The sequence below is a fragment of the Miscanthus floridulus genome, chromosome 9, assembly GCF_019320115.1.
Source record: "Miscanthus floridulus cultivar M001 chromosome 9, ASM1932011v1, whole genome shotgun sequence".
Classification (NCBI taxonomy): Eukaryota; Viridiplantae; Streptophyta; class Magnoliopsida; order Poales; family Poaceae; genus Miscanthus; species Miscanthus floridulus.
This window is the reverse complement of record NC_089588.1, coordinates 93,029,447-93,055,941: the sequence shown is the minus strand read 5'-3', so window position 1 is coordinate 93,055,941 and position 26,495 is coordinate 93,029,447. Positions and strand designations below refer to the sequence as shown.

At 48.7% G+C, this 26,495-nt stretch overlaps 1 pseudogene; it reads left to right on the top strand.

Moving 5' to 3' along the window:
* Positions 1 to 2,552: 2,552 nt before the first annotated feature.
* On the top strand, positions 2,553 to 4,252 carry LOC136482397 (probable glycosyltransferase 6; annotated as a pseudogene).
* The last annotated feature ends 22,243 nt before the right edge of the window (positions 4,253 to 26,495 follow it).

Below are 26,495 nucleotides of genomic sequence, written 5' to 3'. Positions count from 1 at the left end.
AACATATTACAACTTGTACTTAGTGACGAGGTTTAGGAGCTTTCGAACACCAATCTTCTCAAGATCTTTCCTCCAGTACTGTATACCTCGTCTAGTTAAAATACTTACACATATGACTTTGCATGGTCTTGATACGAATTTTTTGTCACTGTTTTTTTTAATATATTCTTTAATTAATTATTTTATATGCAGGAGATTCTACACATATATATGGCCATGTTCGCTTGTGTGTTTTTTTTTCAGCAGCTGCGGCTTTCATTCTTCGATGAATGAACAATGTTCACTCAGCTCGCTGTAGTAGCGGCAGCACTGCTGCAGCAAGCATAACCGAATAGACACATAATTTATGTCTTTTGAAACTAAATAATATAATAGTTATTGATATGTGTAGTAAAAATCTTATGTTGAATAATATATGTGTAGGGAGTCTGCTGTGCCGATCAGTAGAAATGTTGAAGGTTTTTTAATTTTCTCACCTATTAGCCGTATTGCATCGGGCTGGTCGATGTGGATGCGCACATACGTGCAAGACGAGGCCGTATCGTATCGTGGATTATTTACTGCTGGCTGGTTTGGTGTGAGAGAAAAACTGTAGTCATAGCCATGATATCCCTCTCGTGCCAGCTTTTGTGGTGTTCTTGCGGCACGAGGCCACGAGTTGTTCATCTTCATCGTCGGTACAATTAGGATTAGGATATGCTTGGTTGCAGGTCAGAGTCAACCATACAAAATTTTAACCTATCTTAACGTACAGTTTGACACTGTTTAGTTTGAGAACAAATTGAAGTTTTGGCTAGTCCAAGAAAATTCGGCGCGCCAGCTACAGTCAAATGCCGCAGCGCAATCAAGCTGGCTATCATATCGTGCCCCCAATTTAGCCGGCTGCAAAGCATGCCGCTCAAAACGAGGTTTCAAGTTGCTATTGGTTGCACATGCATAGGGATTTTTGGAATATACTTAAAATGCAAATATCTACTAAACCAATATCCAATTTTTAATTTGTAACCATCATATTCCCAATTCCTCATGATTATTGAAAAAGAATCACGCATGGCTATAATTGTATTTTTTTCACCACCCTATTGACCATGGTTATGCTCGTGCCTCATAGGGATGTAATTGTAATTTGTAAATATATATTGGTAATCTAATTTTAGGCCGCTCACTATGCATAGTTCTGAACTTTGGTCAGGAATTATGTGCTAAAATGGCTACTGTAATACCATGGTATCCAAATCAACAAGAAGTTTCTATCTAATATCTAGCATTATATACTCCTAAGCTTTTGCCATCATTAGCATTAGCGGAGGGTAGTGGAGGCGAAGTTGGGCGCTTGGCCCCCTTCCTCCATGCGCTGGCCACTGCGAATCTTGATCTGTGCTTATCAGCGCCTGTAACTGACATGTAGAAATAGTGCTATTTTGTTAGACATAGGCTCCGTTCGCTGGTCTGAAACTTGGTTGAAATTGGCTGGTTTTGTGAGAGAGAAATAATGTAGCGACTGGTTGATGAATAGTATTTGCTGAGGGGGATCAGCCGGCTGGTCTGGATGGACCAGACCAGCGAACACGCCCATAGACTTAAACTGTCAAACCAATTTGGCATCACGCTCTGCCATTGATCATTAGAGGGGTGGCACTTATCCCCTCTCACATCTATTCCTCTCACCGGTGGCAAATCATTTTGCCACCCACCTCCTTGTAATGGCAATAAGTTAATTATATCGTTCATATCATAACTTTGGCTAAGTTTATAAAAACTCATATTACTATCTGTATCTTAAAAAAATTACTAAAAGCATATAGGATATGATGAATCTAATGATAGTTATCTAGTATAATAACTATTAATATGTTTTATATGTATTAAGTTTAAGTTAAAATTGTTTGACTCGTCAACTAAATATTTTATTTACGACAGAGGGAGCAGAACACAAATCGCGCGCTGTGTCTCTGAAAAGAAATCGCGCGGTGTCAGCCGACGGCAAAGGGCGAACGTGGCCGTGGCGCCGTGTCCATCCCGAACCCCGCGCCGGCGAAAACCCAAAAACTCAGAAAAACCCAGGCCCGATCCGGATCCGGGGCCCCAGCCGCCCCGCACCGTCACGAGCTCACACGGCGTCCCCTCGCTAACCGCGCGGCACGGCGCTCGCATGTCCCCGCCTGCCCGGCCGCGGCCGACACTGGCTGCCACAGCGCCCGGCCGCCTGCCTGCCTCAGCTTGAGAGAGTACCAGACCCGCAGCATCAGTGCATCCATCACCTATTCATCCGCAGCCCGCGCTTTCTCCAGCAGGAACCACCACCGCTTCCTCGGCCGCTGCAGCCGCGCCCTGCCCGCCCCGGCCCCCGTTTCGCTCTCCTCTCGCATCACGCTGCTCACAGGCACAGCTCACTCTCTCCTCCGTCTCGCCCCGTCAAAAAGGAGAGCCACCCCCGGCCCCAGCGCCGCGCCACCCGCCTTTGGCCTTTGGTTGGCCTTGCCCCCCCCCGCCTAGAAACCCGAGCTTAGCCTTGTGCCGCACACTTCCCAGTTCCTCAGCCACACCCACACCCACACCCACACACGCGAACGAACCCGCCATGGCCGCGTCGGAGTCCGTGCCGAAGGGCGGCAGCGGCGGCGGGGGCGCGCCGAGGCCGCACGGCCACCTGGCGCTCCCCACGGGGCGGGTCCGCGAGGGGCTGGCGTTCGCGGCGGGCGCCGTGGTGGCCGCGCTCGTGCTCCTCTCCTCGGCCTCCGTGCTCGCGCCGCCGCCCGTGCCCAACATCGTCTCCGTCCCCGTGCCGTCGTCGTCCTCCAACGCCGGCGCCGCCTCTTCCTCCCCCGCCTCGGACGCCGCCGCCGCCGTGGCCGCCGTCGGGAAGGGCCCGCGCACGTTCTACGACGACCCGGAGCTGTCGTACGCCGTGGGGGTGGGGGCGGGGGCGGAGGCGGGGCAACGGCGGTGGCGGCGGCGCGTCATCACAGACTGGGACGCGAACCGCGCGGCGTGGCTGCGGACGCGGGGCCTGGACGGCGCGGCGGCGGTGGCGGGGCGGGTGGTGATGGTGACTGGGTCGCAGCCGGAGCCGTGCAAGGGCGCCGGCGGCGACCACGCGCTGCTGCGGTTCCTCAAGAACAAGCTGGACTACTGCCGGCTCCACGGGATCGAGCTCCTCTACAACACGGCGCTGCTGGAGCCGTCCATGGTGGCGTACTGGGCCAAGATCCCCGCAGTGCACGCCGCGATGCTGGCGCACCCGGACGCCGAGTGGGTGTGGTGGGTGGACGCCGACGCCGTGTTCACGGACATGGACTTCTCCCTCCCGCTGGCGCGCTACAACCGCCACGACCACAACCTGGTGGTGTACGGGTGGGAGCGGGAGGTGTACGCGGAGGAGAGGCCGTCGTGGGTGGGGCTGAACGCGGGCGTGTTCCTCATCCGCAACTGCCAGTGGTCGCTGGACCTCATGAACGCGTGGGCGCGCATGGGCCCGGCGTCGCCGGAGTACGCGCGGTGGGGCAGACGCTGCGGGAGGAGCTGGACGGGAAGCCCAACGACGAGTCGGACGACCAGTCGGCGCTCGTGTACCTGCTGTCCAGGCACCCGGAGCGGGCGCGGTGGGCCAACGCCACGTTCCTCGAGTCCGGGTACTACTTCCAGGGGTACTGGGCGGAGATCGTGGACCGGCTCGACGGCGTCGCGACGCGGTACGAGGCCGTGGAGCGCTCGGCCCGCGCCGGGCTCGGGCTCCGCCGCCGCCACGCGGAGCGCGAGCACCTCCTGTACGCGGCGGCGCGGCGCGAGGCCGTGAGGCGGCGAGATGGGAACGGCGTCCCCGGGCCCGATGGCGGCGGGCAGAAGGGGTGGCGCCGCCCGTTCGTGACGCACTTCACGGGGTGCCAGCCCTGCGGCGGCGCGCCCAACCGGATGTACACGCGGAGGCGGTGCGCCGAGGGGATCCGCCGCGCGCTGGCGTTCGCGGACGACCAGGTGCTCCGCGCGTACGGTTTCCGCCACGCCGCGCCGCTCAGCGACAGCGTCACGCCGCTGCCGTTCGACTACCCCGCCGCGCACTGATGGATCATGGATGGCCATGGCACCGTCGCGGTGGGTTTGTCAACTGTGGTGGCTAAATTAAGGCCTTGTTTAGATGCAAAAAAATTTAGCAAAATGGACACTGTAGCGTTTTCGTTGTTATTTGGCAATTAGTGTCCAATCATAGTCTAATTAGGCTTAAAAGATTCGTCTCGTGGATTTCGTCTAAACTGTGTAATTAGTTTTATTTTTTATTTATATTTAATGCTTCATGCATGCGTCCAAAGATTTGATGTGACGGGGAATATGAAAAATTTTGCAAAATTCTTGGGGAACTAAACTGGGCCTAAATGAGAGAAAACTATGAATGCAGAGTATTCCTTCGGGGCCTCGTTTAGGCCTGGTTTAGATGCCATCCAAATTCCAAGTTTTTTCACTCTCTCCATCACATCAATTTTTAACCGTTTGCATGGAGTATTAAATGTAGGTAAAAAAAATAACTAATTACACAGTTTAGTTAAAAATCACGAGATGAATCTTTTGAGCCTAGTTGGTCCACGATTGGACAATATTTGCCAAATAAGACGAAAGTGGTACTATTCATCGGGTTCACTTTTTTTCGCAATCTAAACGAGGCCTTAGTTCCGCCGAATTGGCGCCGGCAGGAACACTGTAGCATAGCCACAGTGCCGTTTTGTTTTTATTTGGTAATAATTGTCCAATTGTTGACTAATTAGGCTCAAAACGTTCGTCTCGCAAAGTACAACCAAACTGTGTAATTAGTTTTTGATTTCGTCAACATTTAGTACTCCATGCATGTACCACAAGTTTGATATGACGGAGAATCTTCTTTTTGCATAGTGCCAAATTCTAGAAATTGGGGAACTAAACAACCCCGGATTCATTCAGGCCCGTTCGCTCGAAGGAATCTGCGAGAGTTTCAGCGCGGAACAGTAAATTTCGGTGGATTTGGGTGTCATAGTACGCATACCGTCGGGGATTCGGGCCTCTTTTGTTTTGACGAGTGGGCAGATTTGGGCCTCTTCTACCGAGTTGTGTAACGCATGGATTTCGTCCAGAGAACTGAAATCACTGTGTCGTCGTGTTAGTAGGACATTGCCTTCCACTAAAACTAGTAGGACAATGCTTCAAAAAATTCTGCAGGAATTCAGAGGAAACGACCATAGAAGTTGAGTGAAAGAAGAAATCCCATGTTCCGGACGTGGTCAAAGGTTGTCTTGTTTATTGCGAGTTTGTCGAGCACACGAAGAACAAGCTCCTCGTCTCGTCCGTCTCTAGAAGAGAACGCTTGCCGCGGGTCTGTGTCGGCGTCGGTGTGGCTTTTGCGCTGCGTTTGCGTCGGCGGCTCCCCCCCCCCCCCCCCCCCCCCCCCCCCCCGCCGGCCCATCCCGAGGCTATTGCAGGTGATCCATAAGCGAATGGGCCCGTGGTCTAACGACAGGACTTTGCAGTGGGACGCTACCAAACCCTGGTCTTCGTTTTTTTTGGATTTTTTCCATAAATTTTAGTATACACGCACGCGTGTGCGTTCAGTGGTATGGACACGCACGCGTGCATGTGGTGTGAGTGTGGAGTGTACGGGTTGTGTGCGTCCAAGTTGTACCCGATAAAAAAACAGGTGACCCATAAGAACACCCAAACGTAAAATGGGTCTCCGACACTACTGTATCAACCTTCAAAGTACCTATACATGTATCCATTTTGGGCGTCGGGAGAGACACAACCTAAATCTGAGTATCATCTCTCCTGTAGACTTATTTACAGAAATAGTTCTCTTCTTAGTCTCGTTGAAGAAGACAAAAATAGATATTAAAATTTTTGGTTGTAGCCCTACCTAAACCTGAAATGAGTCTCCTACTTTGGGTTCCTATTGTTAGAGACAGTGACGATCCTACTTTGCTCGAGCCAGACCATGGCCGCTGCTCACTGCCTGGACGAAACGAGATCCACACCGGGCCACCGGGTTCCGGGGGCATTGCGCGTTGGATTTGGACGTCACCGGGGAAGGGGACTGGCCGACTCGTGGTGTTGGACTGTTGGTCGTCGGCTGGCTTTCACGGCGCCTGGCCGTGGAGACCGAGGCGAGGCGACGACAACGAGCGGAGCAGATCACGGCGGTGACCGTGGACGTGTTTGTATATTTGGCACGGCGGAGGCGCGGAGCAGTCAGTGCCGGAGAGGAGGCCAGGAGGGTGTCCATTTGGCTCGGCACGTGGATAGCGACTGGAGCGGATCTGACTGGTTCGGGAGCGTGGTAGTAAAAAAAAACTGCATTTACAGCGCACTGTAAAAGCGTGGGTCGGAGTGTCCTGGTCCTGCGGTGAAGAGCGACGTTGACGGTGGCATGGCATGAGCCATATCTATAAAAAAAAGGTTAATTATGAAATATATTTGCATATGAAACCCATTTGAAAATATAGATATTGATATTATTTTCTATAAACTTGATCAAACTTAAGAATGTTTGATTTACCTTAAACCTAGATTTTGCTTCGTTTCTGGAGGGAGAGAATACACATTTCTGGTGTTTTTAGGTTGAGTATATATCGTGCCATGTCAATTGTTTCATCCATGCATAGTTCTTCTAAACGAGAAGGATGAAAGTATGCCTCATGAAACAATCGTCGAATATAAAGCTACAACTACAAACTAGCACTATGAAGTGACTCAAGCTCTGTTATGTCGTACTCTCATGGTCTTAGAATATGCTCCTATATAACAATTGACAATTGGAACAACCCAGTTGCGTACTTGCACTAAGTATACCATCCTCATTGTAAGGAAAAATGACACCTAGCAAGTGTCATTAAGTGTTTTGTGGTCGTACGACAATATGGCCAATGAGAGTAACGTTATTTGCTAGCATACTGTTGGATATATTATGGGCTTGGTTCATATAATATTTAATAAATTAAATAAAACTCTATGATACATAACATTGAGGTTTAATACCGTATGAGATTTTGACTGAACGTTTACTCAGCTTATATGGTTGAAAATTATCCATCTTAATTGAGAAGCTGAGAAAAGGACAAAGAGGTGCCACACGCGCGCGCGCCATTGCCGCCGCCGGCCGTGGGCGCGGGCCGAGCCAAGGCCATGGTAGACAGGCAGGCGGCGAGCGAGCGGGGCTAGTCTTTTGCCACTTAAATCCACATAATCACGGAAGTTTCTCTCCTTAATGGTGGAGGCGAATTGATTGTGTCAGTTACCATCCCTTCCGCTTTCCGTCTCCTGGGATTATACCTGGCCATGCAGCCCGAGGCCCGGCAGCCCGGCCTTTTGGCCCGACACGAGCACGGCCCGGCACGAAAGCTAGCGGGCCCGGGCTGGCCCGGCCCGGAGGGGCAGGCCGTGCCTGGGCCTTACCCCAGGCACGTGGGCCGGCACGACACGACCCGCTACAGAGCGCGCGGCCCGGTGATGGCCCGGCCTGCCAACCGCCCGCGCCCCGCATACATTAGCGGGACTCCCCGCTCGCCCACCCAGTCGCCCCTCAGTCGCACCCGACGCCCCTCGCTCGCCGCTCCCTCTCCCTCACCTCTCTCTCTCTCCCATGGCAGCCCCCACCCGAGGCTCCTCCCTTCTCTCCCAGATGCCATGGCCGACCCTCCCTCTCGGTCTCTGAGATGCGGCGCCCGACCCTCGCTCTCTCGGTCCCTCTCCCTCTCCGTCTCAGAGATGTGGCGCCCGGCCTTCACCCTCCAGCGCCGCGGTGGTCCCAGGAGCACGACAGCGCTGGCCCCAGCCGGCCCACGCGCGCCCTCTCTCTGCCTCTCTCCCTTCGGCGGCGTGCGCCCTTTCTCCTCCCTATGGTGCCAGAACGGCGCGGGGATGCCATATTCGGCGACGTCGCTGCGCAGGGAGGCCGGATCTAGGCATCCAGCTATGGCGGGCACAGGGAGGTCTCCAGCGGCACCCTCTCTCCTCTCCTCCATTCGGCGGCGCCTGCATGTGACGACGGTGGAGACTGGCCAGATCCGGCGAGGTGGCAGCCGGATCTGGCGAGCAACTACCGGATCCAGCGAGCGGGCGACCTCCTCCAGTGAGCGGGCCGTGGGTTGGCATGGCCTGTGAAAATGGCCGTGCCTCGCGGGCCAGCCCGGCACGGAAATCGGCCCATAGTGCCGTGCCTAGGCCGGAGGCAAGGCCCGTGGGCCTGTGAGGCACGGCCCGGGAGGCACGGCGTGCCGTGCCGGCCCGTTGGCTATCGGGCCGTGCTGGCACGGGCCCGTGCCGTGCCAGGCCAGGCCGGCCCATTGGCCATCTATACCTGGGATTCTCCGCTGCCTTTCTCTCTTCCCGTCGCAACCATATATCCACATACGTCTTCTTCCTGGCGGCGAGCGAGCGGGGCTAGTCTTTTGCCACTTAAATCCACATAATCATGGAAGTTTCTCTCCTTGATGGTGGAGGCGAATTGATTGCGCCAGTTACTGTCCCTTCTGCTTTCCATCTCCTGGGATTCTCCGCTGCCTTTCTCCCTTCCCGTCGCAACCATATATCCGCATATGTCTTCTTCCTGGTGGTGATCGCTCTCGGAACCCGTCTTCTTCCCGGTGATTGCTTGCGGAACAGCAAAGCGACTTATTCCTAGTGACCGTTCGTAGGACTGCACTACGAACATCTTCCCGCATCGACTGTGGTCTACGACTTCGAGCAACGCACTATGTCAACTAGTGCGAATGGAGCCTCCGATGCCCTTGGCATGGGACCCTCCGCTGAGTATAATCTAATCTTTGTGATTACTGTACTTTGTGCTTTTACTGTATCCATCTGTATATCATGTCAGCATGATGTAACGTTTGTTAGTGATATACACATGCACATATATATCGTCACAAACCTGCTGATGTTATATTTCTGGATTAAATTGACCATGAAAATGCCTAAAATTCTAACAATCCAAAAACCTAATGTTAGGCAATTTTCTGTCAGTGGTTTTGCTGCTTTGAAGCCAAAAACCTATGCTGCTTTGAAGCCAAATAATTTTGATGGCAAGAATTTCATGATATGGCGTGCCAAGATGGTATTATGGTTGACTGCGATGAACTGCTATCATGCCACATAGGGGAAGCCTAAACAATTTACTTCTGAGGAGGAGTAAAAGTTCTTGGCTGCCGATAACCTGTTTCGAGGCGCCGTGATCGAGGCGCCATGATTAGTGCACTTCATCCTAAGTATGAGAAAAACAACATATCTTACACATCAGGCAAAGAGTTATGGGATGCTCTTGAGGTAAAGTTTAGAGTTTCTGATGCTGGCAGTGAGCTGTACCTTATGGAGTAGTTGTATGACTACAAAATAGTTGAAAACCGTTCTGTAGTCGAACAGGCTCATGAGATACAGGCGCTAGCAAAGGAACTAGAATATTTCCCATGTTTGTTACCCGATAAGTTTATGGCCGGCGGTATAATCGCTAAGCTGCCACCTTCTTGAAGGAATTTTGGTACTTCTCTAAAACACAAGAGACAAGAGTTTAGCGTAGCTGAGCTTATTGGATCTCTTGATGTTAAAGAGAGAGTGAGAGCAAAAGACAACCGTGAAAAAGGAGATGAGTCTTCCACTGCCAATATGGTGCAGAAGAAAAACTCATTTACATCTCGTAATAAAAAGAAGAAGAACATGCAAGAGAACAACAATGCAAAGCCTAAGCAGACTGCTCAGGTTAAGAAGAAAAATAACAAGAAAGGTGGAGGTTGCTTTGTTTGCAGGAGTGATGAGCATTGGGCAAGTGCGTGCCTAGACCGCAAATATAAGCAAGAAAAGAAATCAGCAAACATAGTGATTAGCGAGACTGGAGGAGCAACATCTAGGTACGGTAATTCTTTACCTGTTGTTCTTTCAATTTGTCTTTCACCTGAGTGGTGGATGGACAGCGGGGCTAATATTCATGTGTGCTGATGTTTCTTTCTTTACTTCCTATTAGGCCGACAGGACTGGAGCCTTGCTGATGGGAAACGGTTCGCATACGCGTGTTCTTTGTGCTAGTATGGTCATTCTAAAGTTTACTTCGGGAAAGATGGTGTTATTAAAGAACGTGCAGCATGTCCCCTCCACCAAGAAGAATCTTGTTAGCGGTTCTCAAATATGTCACGATGGCTTTAAAATTATGCTTGAGTCCAATAAGTATGTTGTGTCAAGACATAGAACATTTGTTGGAAAAGGTTATGATTGCGGAGGCTTTTTCCACTTATCTTTGCTTGATGATATGTGTAATAAAGTAGTGAACAATGTTAATGTTTCAAATGAGTCGAATATATGGCATTCATGACTTTGTCACATTAATTTTGGCTCTCACGCGGCTTGAAAATCTGAATTTAATCCCAAAATTTAACTTAGTAAAAGATTCTAAGTGCCAGGTGTGTGTACAATCTAAGCAACGTGCAAGCCTCACAAGGCTGCTGAGGCGAGGAACTTGGCACCTTAGAACTCGTTCATTCTGATTTATGCCAAATGAATGGTGAAATAACTAAAGGCGGTAGATGATACTTCATAACATTCATAGATAATTGTACTAGATTTTGCAACGTGTATTTATTGAAAACTCAAGATGAAGCGTTGTATTATTTTAAAGTCTATAAAGCAGAGGTAGAAAATTAACTTGAGAAGAAAATCAAGCATTTGTGGTCCGATCACGGGGGAAAATATTTCTCAAATGATTTTTTTGAGTTTTGCGCGGTGCATGGAATTATTCATGAGAGGACGCCACCATACTCACCACAGTCTAATGGGATTACAGAGAGAAAAAACGCACTCTAACTGATTTGGTTAATGCCATGTTAGAGACTACGGAACTATCTAAGAAATAGTGGGGTGAGTCTATATTGACAGGATATCATGTCCTGAATAGAGTGCCCATAAAGAACAAAGAAATTACACCATTCGAGGAATGAGAGAAGAAGAGATTAAATCTCTTTTACCTGCGAACTTGGGGTTGTTTGGCAAAGGTGAATGTGCCAATAAACAAAAAACGAAAGCTTGGACCAAAGGCTGTTGATTGTGTTTTTCTTGGTTATGCTATTCACAGCGTGTATTATAGATTTTTAATTATAAATTCTATTGTTCCTGAGATGTCTGTTGATACAATCATGGAATCTAGAGACGCTATATTTTTTGAGAATGAGTTTCCCATAAAAAATGCACCTAGCACGACTGGTCATGAATTTATAATTCCCCATGAGCATGAAAATTTAACTCCGATAGAACAAACTGAGGAACCCTATATGCAAAATCCTGAGGAGAATGACACTATAGTCACTAGAAAAAGTAAGAGATAGAGGACTGTAAAGTCTTTTGGTGATGACTATATTGTGTACCTTGTGGATGACACACCAACGACCATTGAAGAGGCATATTCCTCTTCTAATGCTGACTTATGGAAGTAAGTAGTACAGAGCAATGTTTTCCTAAATGGTAAATGGTCTTTACACGGTCGCCCTTCGTTTAGCGTTTAGGCTGTTTACACTGTGTTTAAACGAAGTTAAACGGTCTAAACAGTTTTGTACTTTTAAAAAATACATATAATTATATATGTGCATATAAAAAATCAAGTATTCTAGCATTTATACATATTTATCCGAGTAAAAATCAATTATTTTGGTATGCATGTATATTTATGCATGTGAAAAGAACCAAATATAGATATTTATGCATGTAACATATCAAGTGTACACATTTATAAATATAATAAATTTAAGTATACAAATTTATCCATACAAAACTGAACTATATTTACCTCGTGTTCGTCTAAACGACCGTTTAAACAGCTGTTTAGCCTATTTAATGTTGTTTATCTCCGTTCTGTTCAGGCTGTTTTTTCCCATTTTTGACCGTTTAAACGGTCAACCGTTTAATTTCCGTTTACCCCCTAAACAAAATAGTTTATCACCGTTTACCGTTTGCTGGCTGTTTAAACGGTCGTTTAATCCATTTAGGCAAACACTGGTATGGAGTGAGATGGATTCTGTTATGTCTAATGGAACTTGAGAAATAGTTGATCGTCCCTATGGGTGCAAGCCTGTAGGGTGCAAATGGGTGTTCAAGAAAAAGCTTAGGCCTGATGGTACTATCGAAAGATACAAGGCAAGGCTTGTGGCTAAGGGTTATATCAAAAGGAAGGTGAAGATTTCTTTAATACTTATTCACCGATTGCCCGATTGACCACAATTCGAGTTTTGTTTTTCCTAACAGCCTCTTATGGTCTCATCGTTCATCAAATGGACGTTAAGATAGCTTTCCTAAATGGAGAGTTAGAGGAGAAGATCTATATGGATCAGCTAGATGGGTTTGTAGCAAATGGTCAAGAAGGCAAGGTGTCTAAATTATTAAAGTCATTATATGGCCTAAAACAAGCTCCTAGGCAGTGGCATGAGAAGTTCAATAGAACTTTAACATCTGCTAGCTTTGTTGTGAATGAAGCTGACAAATGTGTGTACTATTGTTATGGTGGGGGTGAAGGGGTTATTTTGTGCTTATATGTTGATGACATACTGATCCTTGGATCCAGCCTCAAAGTGATTGAGGAGGTGAAGGAATTTTTATCTAATAATTTTGAGATGAAAGATTTGGGAGAGGCTGATGTTATTCTTAATATCAAGCTTCTGAGAGAAGGTGATGGTGGGATAACTCTGTTACAATCCCACTATGTGAAAAAGGTGCTGAGTCGCTTTGGGTTTAGTGACTGTGCACCTGCTCCTACACCTTATGACCCGAGTGATGTAGACTAGGCCCGATCTTTCGAAAGGTATGATAGCGTCAATTGGTGGAGACTCGACGTTCACGATCTAGGCTTCGAACCAAGAATGATTCTGACCCCCGCAATCGTTACACCACTGCTCCATTGGTTATCAACCACGCGAACGCGATTGACCTCGCCGAGAAGGCTTTCCTGCAAGCGAATCGAGAACATAAGCAAGAACGAGATAAATGCAAGCTGAAATTGCAAATAAATGTAAGGCTTATGATAATGAGAAAGAGTTCAAGTCTTTATTCGAAAGGACTAATAGCCACAGGCGAATAACATCAAGAACTGGGGCTCTGGTTCACAGCAAGCAGCCTTGGCGGCATAGTCGCAGCAAAACGATGTCTGTTTTATGAGAAAATCAAGAATTAAACAAAACCCAAACCCTAAGGAGAGCGACGGCTAGTATTTATAGAGTCTTGGGCATCACCCCCCTAGATGCGCCCCCTAATGGGCCCAAACACGATATACGGTCCAATGGACCAAAAGACGGTGTCGCAGCACCCTGACAGATTCTAGATGCTGACTTATTTCGACAATTTCTGTTGATTCCGAAGGTCTTTTGACATAAAACCACTTGGATTGACTTCTTTATCAAATTAGCTTTCCAACCATATATGGATCATCGAAAAATGGAGTCCGGATGCGTTCTAGGTGACCAGTTTAAGGCAAACTGGTCCTGGAGGCCGAGGCAGACTCGAACTTGAGTTGCTTTGGGCCTCCACCTCGGAGACTCGAACCGAATTAGCCTCGGATCTCCCTCTTGACTTGGACACCCTTGCTGGACTCCTACGCCTCCATACCATGTGCCAAACATGGTCATATGTAGGGGCGTCATGTCCTCATCATACTCCCCTTCTTGACGAAAAGCCGTCCTCGGCGTCAATTGTGCTTGAAACTGATCCTGCACAACATAAAGGAGAACGGGGTTGCGAAAACAAAGGGAACTGAAATAATTGTGAGAAGGAATGTGACCATGTTTCCAAGTTTGTAGCATGTCATCTCGCATAAAAATTTCAGCAAGCATGTAGACTCCATGATCCGAATGCACACGATATATGTCAACACTATCCTGCAAAAGATTAGAACTATCCAAAGACAATGCAGGAATAGATGATCTAGTAGACATAGATAGCAACCAACAATGCTCCCCTTCTTGGAAGTGAACTTGTTTCTTTGAGGAACATGAGAAAATGTTTGTATGATTATGGTTGACCTCTAAACAATCATAATCTTGTACAACAAAAGGAGAATTCATATTACTGTGAATGTATACTCGATGTATCATATATTGTTTCTTGTTGTTATATTTGCCAATAACATGATATATATATTTAGAAAACCAAGGCAAATCAACATATTTAAATAGGCTCTCCTCCAAACAATCTAGGTTATACAAAACATCAAATTCAATGTAACCCAAAGTATGTAAAGAAGACAACAGTTTGAACTCATCAGTTTTAGTAGCAATATGAATAGCATGTTTATTTTCAGCACAAGTGGTTGGTTCCAAAACATGTAAAACTGAAGCATCATCAACCAATTCATCTTTATCACAAGGAACATCAAGCAAATTATCATGGGACAAAGATAAATCAAGAGAGGGTTCCACTAACAATTGCTTTATGATAGCATGGTGTGTGGAAGAATTTAGTACATTAAAACAATTCTCACCTTCTGTGAGTGTAGCACCATGTGCATTACCTATGTTTTCAGCAGGAGTAATAGGTGCATTGTGAAGTGATGGTTCTGAATTTGCATATGAGGTTATGAGCTCCTCATTTTCTATCACGTCATCCTTGCTCTTTTGTACATTGTCCAGCAAAAGGTTAGGCATAGCAGGAGGAATAACAAGAGATTGATCTAGTTGATGCACCTCATCATTTGAATTAATTACAAGAGATGGATTAACAAAATTTTCTCTCATAAGATCTTTCATATCATTCCAAGTTTGAGGTTTATCAGAAGGATCTAAAGACTCCCACCAAGATAAAGCAGAATATCATAAAACACTAGATGCATTTTTTACCTTCCTCCTTGGACACATAAAGCGAGTAGCAAATATGTTATCTATGGCAATTTCCCACTCCATGTACTCATCAGCACCTATACCATCATAAGTCGATGGATATGAACAACCTATCATTGTTAGAATCAAACAAGAAAACACACAAGTATGTATTTTCCTATGAACTACTATTGGATGTGGTCAAGGAGTAAAGTCACACACTCTCAAGCGTCTTACCACGGTCTTACAAGTGTTCTTACCAAAGTAATAGGCGGTGCAATCGGTCGGTGATTGTGATACCGTTGTAGCTTGAGTGTAACAGTTGCAAGGCGAACCTGTACTTGATGAGAAGAAAGTGGAGCTTGGACAGGCACAATATAGTAGCAAGGAATAGCAAAATTCGCAACTGAATAGCAAAGCTAAATAAGTATCCCAAGTACTTGTCTTAGTTGCTGGCCTACTCACGTTCAAAGTACCAGATGTATCAAGTGATGTGAATAGCAAGAATATGATTAGGAACAAGGTAGAAATCAGCACACGCAAACACAGCTCAAATGGTGCTCTCTATGTGCTCCTCTAGATATTGTTCCTCTTTTGCCCCTCTTTTTTCTATTTTTTGGGCTGCCGTTGTTTTTTGAGAAATTTTGACTTTTTATTTTTATTTTTTTGATATTTTTTTCTTCACTTAGGAGCACAAAAGAAGTAACCATAGAAAATATGAGCTTAAACAAGTGAAAGACGTGGCCTGTGGAATTTCCAGAATACGTGCTCGAAATCGACAAAATCCTTGTGACCACGAAAAGAGGATCTTGTGACCACTTTTTGACCAAAATAAAAATCTCTGACTCGGACAAGGCAGGGGATGGATGGATCCAAAAAAATTTTTTGATCGATTTTGATATATGGAATATCGAAATATGAGTTCGTATGCGAAAACTAGACCAGTTTTACGAACGCACCCCGAATTAGAGGACATAACGGGAACAATGCGCGCAAAATTGGTCACGGCAGCAAGGATTTAATGGAAACAATGAAGACAAGTGTAACAAAAAAGATGACGTGGACTAGGATTTGATGAATACACAGGAATCACAGCAAGACTTGAAGGTGTTCACGGATTATGATGAAAAACAAAGAAAAAAACACAAACTGGACTAAAAACGATCTAAAACTAGCAACCAGAATTTGACCTAGGGCAGAAACTCAACAACGTGAAACAGAGACGAAATTGCATGGCACAATGAGGCTATAGGACAGGGAATATGTGACGATGTATATTTTTTTTTGCTTTTTGTGGACTATAGGTAATGCAAAAACAGTAACAATCTAAAGGGGAAAACAAAGTTATACCTAACGGGCAACAAGGTCTCTGATACCACTTGATGTAGACTAGACTCGATCTTCCGAAAGGTATGATAGTGTCGATTGGTGGAGACTCGACGTTCACGATCTAGGCTTCGAACCAAGACTGATTCGGACCCCCGCAATTGTTACACCACTGCTCTGTTGGTTATCAACCACGCAAACGCGATTGACCTCGCCGAGAAGGCTTTCCTACAAGTGAATCGAGAACACAAGCAAGAACGAGATAAATGCAATCTAAAATTGCAAATAAATATAAGGCTTATGATAATGAGAAAAAGTTCAAGTCTTTATTCGAAAGGACTAATCGCCACAGGCGAACAAGAACAAGAACTGGGGCCCTAGTTCACAGCAAGCAGCCTTGGCGGCACAGTTGCAGCAAAACGATGTCTGTTTCATGAGGAAATCAAGAACTAAACAAAACCCAAACCCTAAGGAGAGCGACGGCTGGTATTTATAGAGTCTTGGGCGTCACCCCCCTAGACGCAGCCCCTAATGGGCCCAAACACGATACACGGTCCAACGGACCAAAAGATGATGTCGCAGCACCCTGACAGATTCTAGACGCTGACTTGTTTCAATGATTCCTGTTGATTCCAAAGGTCTTTTGATGTAAAACCACTTGGATTGGCTTCCTTATCAAATTAGCTTTCCAACCATATATGGATCGTTGAAAACAGAGTCCGGATGCGTCCTAGGTGACCAGTTTAAGGCAAACTAGTCCTAGAGGCCGAGGCAGACTCGAACTTGAGTTGCTTTGGGCCTCCACCTCGGGGACTCGAACCAAATTAGCCTCGGACCTCCCTCTTGACTTGGACACCCTTGCTGGACTCCTACCCCTCCATACCATGTGCCAAACATGGTCATATGCAGGGGTGTCATGTCCTCATCACCGAGTGTGCTATTGAGGAAAAATTGGAGAATAGCAAGGGATCAGTTGAGATATTCCTAGATCATTGGTTCGCTCATGTATCTTGCTAGTGCAACAAGGCCTAACATCTCATTTGCTGTGTGCTAGCTGAGCTGGTTTATGTCAAACCCATGAGATGATCACTGGCATGCTCTTGAGAGAGTGATGCGCTATCTAAAGGGCACTATGAGCTATGGTATTCGTTATACCGGACATCCAAAGGTGTTGGAAGGCTATTGTGATGCTAACTGGATCTCTGATGCTGATGAGCTTTATGCCATAAGTGGATATGTGTTTTCACTTGGAGGTGGCGCTGTTTCTTGGAAGTCTTACAAGCAGACTATCTTAACGAAGTCTACAATGGAAGCAGAACTCACAGCATTAGACATCGCTGGCTCTGAGCTCAAATGGCTTCATGATCTCCATATGGATTTACCAGTTGTTGAAAAACCCATACCAGCTATTTCTATGAACTGTGATAACCAAACTATAATTACAAAGGTTAACAGTTCTAAGGATAATATGAAGTCCACATGGTATGTTAAGAGACGACTAAAATCTGTCAGAAAATTAAGAAACTCTAGAGTAATAGCATTCGACTATGTTCACATGGCTAACAATCTAGCAGATCAGTTCACTAAGGGTCTATCATGCAATGTGATAGAAAGTGCATCGAGAGAGATGGGTTTGAGACCCACTTGAAATTTACTATAGTGGTAACCTGTTCTATGTGATCGGAGATCCCGTGAAGTAGGATGGTGAAACAAGGTAGTAGTAAATTGTGAGGAAAGATCCTTAGTAAGACTCATTTCTGATGCATATCTTTCCTTTCTGCAAGGCAGGTTGGTTTTTACCTTAATGTGTTCCAAGTGGCTTGCTAAAGTAAAGATGTTGTCTTACAGAATATCTTTTGAGGAACACACCTATATGAGTCAGACTGCTGGTCACAGTCTATGAGATTTGGGTGATCTCTAAATACTCATGAAAGGCACTAGAGTATGACTTATATGCTTCAAATAGAGGGGATGTCTTTTGCAGCCAAGTATCAGCTAAGGACTTTAGTGACATTCACCTCACACAAAACTGTCAAATCAAGGCTTAGTCCATTGTTCAGTTGTGACTGAGTGAAACTATTACTCTAGATGGATGTTCAACTTAACAGTCTCCATCAAAACACTAGTATATAAAAGAAATGTGGTTCTGAGACTACTTTGTTACAAACCCTAGGGTTTGGTGGGGATTGTTGGATATATTATGGGCTTGGCCCGTATAATATTTAATAAATTAAATAAAACTCTATGGTACGTAACATTAAGCGTTGTATGGTTTAATACTGTATGGGATTTTGACTGAATGTTTACTCAGCTTATATGGTTGGAAATTATCCACCTTAATTGAGAAGATGAGAAAAGGACAAAGGGGTGCCACACACGCGCGTGCGCCGCCGCCGCCACCGGTCGGGCCATGGCCGTGGCGAGGCGAGGCGAGGCGGGCGGGCGGTGAGCGAGCGGGCAGGCGTGGCTAGTCTTTTACCACTTAAATCCACATAATCACGGGAGACAGTCCTCTGTCAGTCCTTCCATCCTCCGAATCAGCAACCGCTCCCAAAAAAACCACATCTCAGCAGCCCTCTGACTTCCCCATCCCGTACTTCTACGCACACGGAGTAGTGGGAGAGCAGGTGCCTCTAGAATCCTTGTCCGCCTAAGAACCTTGCATGGGGCGGCAATTAGGTTTTTGGGAGCGATTCACGACTGCTCGTCCACGTACGTCTTCTTCCTGGTAGTGATCACTCTCGGAACCCGTCTTCTTCTCGGTGATTGCTTGCGGAATAGCAAAGCGTCTTCTTCCTAGTGACCATTCATGGGACTACACTGCGAACATCTTACTACATCAACTGTGGTCCATGACTTCAAGCAACGCACTATGTCGACTAGTGCAAATGGAGCCTTTGATGCCCTCAGCATGGGACCCTCCGCTGGGTACAATCTAATCTTTGTGATTACTGTTGTCGAGGACCTAATACCGGGGTACCCAATAAAGTGGAACTAATAACCATCGAACGTTGATGCTTCTGGTCAGACAAGAATGCTGCTATACTTCTTGCCCGAATGATGGAAGATTGGTTTCGCCTTACCCGACCCCCAAGGGCTAGACCCCGCCTCGCCTGACGTCTGAGGGTGGGCTTCGCCTTGCCTGATGTTTGAGGACAGGCTCTGCCCCGCCCGACGGCTGAGGGCTGGCTCCACCTTGCCCGACGTCTGAGGGTGGGCTCTTCCTTGTCCGTTGTCTAAGGACAGGCTCTGCCCCGCCCGATGGCTGAGGGCTAGCTCCGCGTCGCCAGATGGCTAAGGGCAGGCTCCTCCTCGCCCAATGATTGCACCTTGCTCCTTCACGATAGCAAGCAAAGGGTACGACAAGATATTCGAGTCAACCCATAGTACCAAGGACCATGCCCTGCATGCCTGCAGGAAGGTACCGTTAGGATACGATGGGATAGGCGCTTTAAGCCCTTTCTGACCTAATAGTGCTCGAATAGTGTTGTAGGCGCCGACTTTTGTCCCATAGTGTTGTAGGCGCCGCCATCAGCCCTCGGATGTGGATACTAACATAGGCATACGACAACCGCTACAATCCAATGAAGAACTCACATCATCTATAGTGACTGGCGTATAGTCACTTTCCTATCTACTCCCTGTAGGGTCATGGCTCGGTGCCCTGACGCACCGCACCGTCCACCGAGGGAGGATGGGACATGACCACTCGCTGAGACGAAGTCAGAGCCTGGCCCTATCGGGATCGGTGGAACATGCTATCCCTGGCGTGGTCCACCATATTAGCTGGGCAAGCTCAATGGAAAAGGGAGTCCCGGCACCCTCGAAGGACTTTCTCTACCTTTGGTTTTTTCCTCTTTCTCCTATCTGTAACCCCTGCTCCCCCCTTGGTCTATAAAAGGGAGGGCAAGGCACCCCACTAAGGGGACTGATTGTTTTTTACACTCAACAAACAGCCAAGCAGCAATCGAGCTCTTGGCGTCCTTTTGACCTTCAGAGACTTGGGATCCATCCCTCTTGATCGTTTGTACCCCCTACTATGAACCTTTTTTCAATACTAATAACATGAGCAACAGCAAACTCAACGTAGGGACATTCTGCCCGAACCAGTATAAACGTTGTGTTCTTTAGTACACCATCCGAGCCTAACGCGCAACAATTATAAATTTACTAGTTGGTGTTTGTTCGAAACACCGACAGTTGGCGCGCTAGGTAGGGGCCTTTGCGCATTGCAAATCAAGCCTCGGATGGCTAGCCACGCAATCAGTTGGGTCCTAGGTGCACACATGCGTTTTGGTGACCTGGACTTCATTGTGGCGATGGGAGGAGAGTTGGCGTTGGCCCACGTCGCCATCCAATCTCTCCCCTTCGTTGGCCTCAATTACGGGAGGCTTGAGAGCTAGCTCGGTGTCTCCCTCGGACCCCAGCCATCCAGGGATGACCCACGCCGCCTCACCCTCTCTCCGGAACACTCTGCACGGAGTGCCTCGATGGCGCTTCCATTCGGTCTCCACAACACTGCAGCGACCGTTAGCCACCTTGTGGCACGACGCACGATCCCGCCCCCCGCGAACGAGTTTGTGGAGATGATCGAAAGCATCACGGAATCCCTCCATGGCCTCTGCATGGAAGGACCAGGATTGGACTCTAGGTTTAACTCTAGCAGGGGGAGCCATCACCCCTTCCAGGAATGTTTCATGGTGGGTACCCCCGAGGGACACGTCGAAAGCGTCTCCGCAGATGAGGCTACCCCGGTAGGCAACCTCGGCGATGGAACCAAAGGGGGGGATAGTGGCCCCACCTCACATAGGGGTGAAGCAGCTGAGAGCCCAAAAGCAGGAGATAAACAAAGCCGGACAATAGCTTGTTTGGGAATACGCGAAGGTCGATCGGGAGATCAAGCGCCGCGGAGACGGTGGGCGTGCACGCGCCGTGGCCCGTGATGTGAACTGAAGGATCATCGCCGATGATGAAACCCTTCCTCACTTCACTCGGGCAAGCTAGAACATCACCACCACAATGGCTTTGCTCTGTGGTCTTCCAGAGGCTGCAACGCCCAAGGATCGTCAGGCCCACCACGAAATTCACACGCTACTTGAGCGTGCGGCAGCGTAGCAGGCGGAGAGCTCGTTGTCTCGGCGACGCGAGCTTGACACCAACCAGCATACACCCTCGGTGCACCCTACTAGGGACGCATCAGTCCACCAAGCACCAAAAGGTGGCGGGCAGCGCACTGCAATCCCGGTACATCAACGTCTCGGCCACAACCACAACGCACGTAGCACCATCGACACCCGTAAATGTGCCTACAGCGACCCGAGGGAAGGAGCCCACTGTGGCAGATGCTATGACAGTGGTGAGGACTGAAGCCCGAGCCCTGGCCTACTAGGGCCTCAGGCCTTTAGCCGGCACATCCTCAATGCTGCATTCCCGCTAAGGTATCGGCCACCTACCAATATCCCAAAATACTTTGGGTAGACAAACCCCGGGCTTTGGCTTGAAGACTATCGACTTGCCTATCAAGCCGGTGGTGCAAATAATGATGACATCATTATCCGCAACCTCCCACTATTCTTGGCCAATTTGGCCCGAGCGTGGTTGGAACACCTGCCGTCTAACGCAATCTAGAGTTAGGCGGATCTGAAGGAGATCTTTGTGGGAAACTTCTAGGGTACGTACAAGCGCCCAGGGAACCCATGAGACCTCAAGAACTACTGTCCGAAGACTGGTGAGACCCTCTATGGGGACATCCGGTGCTTCCCCCGGTAGTGCAATGAGCTCCCTAACATCGCCGATGCCGATGTGATAGGAGCCTTCCTGTCCGGGACGACCTACGAGTCCTTGGTTCATAAGCTGGGACACAAGGGCCCACGAACCACTAAGGAACTCCTGGACATCGCCACCAGCCATGCCTTTGGAGAAGAGGTGGTCAGAGCAATCTTCGATCGCCTCGAGGGCAAGGCAAGGCGGGACGAGGGTGCTGACGAAGGCACCTCCAATTGTTCCACCAAAAGAAAGAATAAGAAGCAATGGCGTGAGGACTCGCTCGTGGCCACTACTGACCGCAAGGGTGGTCGGAAGCCCATGGATGGCACTCTGAACCACTTTAAAAAATGCTCGAGGGGTCATGCCCGAACCACATCTTTCCCATTAGGCATCTGCTCAAGGACTGCAGCTTCATGCGGCAGTTCTTGTCCGGAGGCTCTAACAAAGGAGAGCAGGGGAAGGAACCTACCCCCACTATAGATGATGCTGAGGAGAAGGACGATGGATTCCCAATGCCAGACGGCTGCCTCATGATCTTTGGAGGATTAGCAGCCTACGACTCCAAACGATGTCAGAAGGTCACACGCCACGAAGTCTACATGGCCCAACCGGCCACACCTTCCTTCCTTCGGTGGTCGGAGTCCGCCATAACCTTCGATTGGACTGACCATCTGGATACCGTCCCACACCCAGGAAGATATCTGCTTGTGGTCGACCCAATCGTTGGCCCAAAGCGACTCACCAAAGTACTAATGGATGAAGGCAGCGGCCTCAACATCATGTATGCCAAGATGCTCGACGTGATGGGCATCGACCAGATGCACCTCCGCCCAACCTGGGTGCCCTTTTACGGCATCATGCTTGGGAAGCAGGCCATGCCACTCGGGCAGATTGATCTGCCCATTACCTTTAGGGATCAGTTCAATTACCAGACTAAGACCCTCACCTTCGAGGTGGTTGGGTTCCCCAGAACCTTCCACGTGATCCTAGGACGACCATGCTACGTGAAGTTCATGGCCACCCCCAACTATACATACCTCAAGTTGAAGATATTGGGCCCTCATGGGGTCATCATCGTCGACACCTCCTTCCAGCGCGCCTACGAGTGGGAGGTCGAGTGTTGCTTCCACGCCACGACAATCGTCGCCTCTAGGGAACTTGCCACCCTCAAGGAGGAGGTAGCCGAAGAAGCACCCGACGCGAAGAAGTCGACTGGGTTGTTCAAATTGTCAGAGGGCTCCAAGGGGGTCCTCATAGATCCCAGCAGCTCTGAGGGTAAAGCGGTACGCATTGGTACCACGCTTTCCTCCGAATAGGAAAGCACGCTCGTCGACTTCCTTCGCGGCAATAAATACATCTTTGCATGGAAACCCTCGGATATGCTAGGCATTCCGAGGGAGGTCACCAAGCATACCTTGAAAATTCACCCAGGCTCCAAGCCGGTGAAGCAACGCCTGTGTCGCTTCGATGAGGAAAAGCGTAGGGTCATCGGTGAAGAGATAGCAAAACTATCGGCCGTCGGATTCATCAGGGAAGTACACCACCCAGAGTGGTTAGCTAATCCCGTTCTTGTATGGAAGAAGAGCAATAAATGGAGGATGTGTTGACTACATAGGTCTCAACAAGGCATGCCCAAAGGATCCATTTCCTTTGCCGCATATAGATCAAATAGTCGACTCTACCTTGGGGTGCGAAACCCTCTGCTTCCTTGATGCGTATTCCGGCTACCATCAAATCGCGATGAAAGAGTCTGACAAGCTTGCGACATCTTTCATCACCCCCTTCGGATCGTTCTGCTATGTCTCAATGTCATTCGGTCTAAAGAACGTTGGGGCTACGTACCAGTGTTGTATGCTCAAATGCATCGAAGACCTCATCAGGTGGACCATTGAGGCCTATGTTGACAACATTGTGGTTAAATCCAAGCAGGCTGACCATCTTGTTGCCGATCTTGAGCAAACCTTTGTGAAACTCTGAGCGAACGGCATCAAACTCAACCCTAAAAAATGTGTTTTTGGGGTCCCGAGGGGCATACTGCTTGGCTTCATCGTCTTCGAGCATGGCATCAAAGCCAACCTAGAGAAGATTTCCGCCATCACAAGGATGGGCCCGATTCAGAACATAACGGGGGTTTAGCGAATCACAGGGTGCCTCGCCGCCCTCAGCCAATTGATCTCGCACCTTGGCGAACGAGGTCTCCCCCTCTATCGACTCCTGAAGAAAGCTGACCGCTTCGAGTGGACATCCGAGGCCCAGGAGGCACTTGACATGGTCAAACTGCTTCTGACAAGGCCCCCGATCCTAGTTCCTCCGAGCGACGGAGAATCCCTCCTGCTATACATAGCGGCCACCACACAGGTGGTCAGCGTCGCCCTGGTAGTGGAGTAGGAGGAAGAGGGGCACACCCTCAAGGTGCAGCACCCTATGTACTTCATCAGTGAGGTACTATCCGACTCCAAGACCCGCTACTCCCAAATCTAGAAGCTCCTGTATGTTGTCCTCATCACCAAGAGGAAACTACGCCACTACTTCAAATCACAGACCGTGACGGTTGTGACGTCGTTCCCCCTCAGTGAGGTCATCCAGAGCCAGGATGCCATGGGAAGAACCACGAAGTGGGCACTCGAGTTGATGGATCAAGGCATCACATATGCCTCCCGAATAGTGATCAAGTCCCAGGTGTTGGTGGACTTCATCGCAGAATGGACCGAGGTCCAGACACCACCGACGGTTGTCGATCAAGAGTACTAGATGATGTACTTTGACGGATCGCTGATGAAAAAGGGTGCTAGCATGGGGTTGGTTTTCGTATCACCCCTCGGGGTCCGCAAGAGGTACATGGTTCGGCTCCATTTCCCCTCATCAAATAATGTGGCTAAGTATGAAGTGCTCATCAATGGCCTACGAATCACCATCGAGTTGGGCATCCGATGCCTTAACATCCGGGGTGACTCCCAACTGGTCATCAACCAAGTTATCAAGGGGTCGAGCTGCCATGATGCCAAGATGGCTGCGTACTGCCAAGTGGTCTGATGGCTGGAGGACAAATTCGACGGCCTCAAACTCAATCACATCCTAAGGCGCCTCAATGAGGCGGCCGATGCATTGCAAAAGCGGCATTAGGTCGAGAGCCGGTGCCAACGGGCGTCTTTGCCAGTGACCAACATAAGCCCTCGGTACGCTACGAAGGGTCAAAATGGGCTGACGATGGCCTGTCTGATCTAGCCCCGGGGCTGACCAACCAACAGCACCCTCCGGCCCTGTGGTCATGGAGCTTGAAGAGGATCCAGCAATAGATCCCGACCCTCTGGATGACTAGAGAACACTCTACCTTGACTACCTCCTCCATGACATGCTATTGATGGACAAGATGGAAGCTCGACGGCTCACACGTCGTGCCAAGTCTTTCATTCTTGTAGAGGGCAAACTCTACAAACAGAGCCACATCGGGATCCTATAGCTTTGTATCCCCGTCGAACAGGGGAAGCTTCTGCTGAGCGATATCCATGGTGGAATCTATGGTCACCACACCACACCTAGAACCTTAGTTGGGAACACATTCCGACAAGGCTTCTACTGGCCCACTGCAGTAGCCAATGCCGAGCAGATCGTACGCACCTACGAAGGGTGCCAGTACTATGCTCGACAAACTCACCTCCCGGCCCAGGCACTCCAGATGATCCTCATCACGTGGCCCTTCGTGATCTAGGGGCTCGATCTGGTTGGGCCTCTCAAGAAGGCTCCTGGGGGCTACACCCACTTACTTATCACCATAGATAAGTTCACAAAATAGATCGAAGCTCGGCCGATCTCTGTAATCAAATCCAAGCAGGCTGTGCTGTTCTTCCTCGACATCATCCATCGCTTTGGAGTACCAAACTCCATTATCATGGACAACGGCACACAGCTCACCAGCAAGAAATTTGTTCGATTCTACGATGAACAATACATCCGGGTCAATTGGGATGCCGTCACACCCCCCCCCCCCGAATGAACGGGCAGGTCGAGCACACAGGCTTGCTCCTATAGGGTCTCAAGCCTAGGATCTTCAATTGGTTGAACAAGTTCGGCGCACGTTGGGTCGTCGAGCTCCCTGCGGTGCTCTAGAGCCTGAGGACAACTCACAGCTGGGCCATCGGCTACATGCCATTCTTCATGGTCTATGATTCTGAGGCCGTCCTCCCAACCGACCTCGACTATGGAGCACCAAGAGTTAGAGCATACGACGAACAGGGAGCCAAGGCATCCCACCAAGACACCATGGACCAGCTAGACAAAGCTCGCGACATCACCCTCCTCCGTTCGGCCAAGTACCAGCCGGCGCTATGATGGTACCACAACCGATGGGTGCGGGACTGAGCCTTCAACGTCAGGGACCTAGTTCTCTGCCGCGTGCAGAGCAACAATTACCATCACAAGTTCTCCTCGCCCTGGGAAGGGCCATACGTCATCGTAGAAGTACTCTGGCTAGGCGCTTACAAGTTGAAAACCATCGATGGTGAGATCTTCACCAACGCCTGGAACATTGAGCAGCTACATCGTTTTTACCCTTAAATAAACGAATACTTTTTCTTATCAGTTCTTGTCTTCAAAAATCCCCGATCTTTAGTG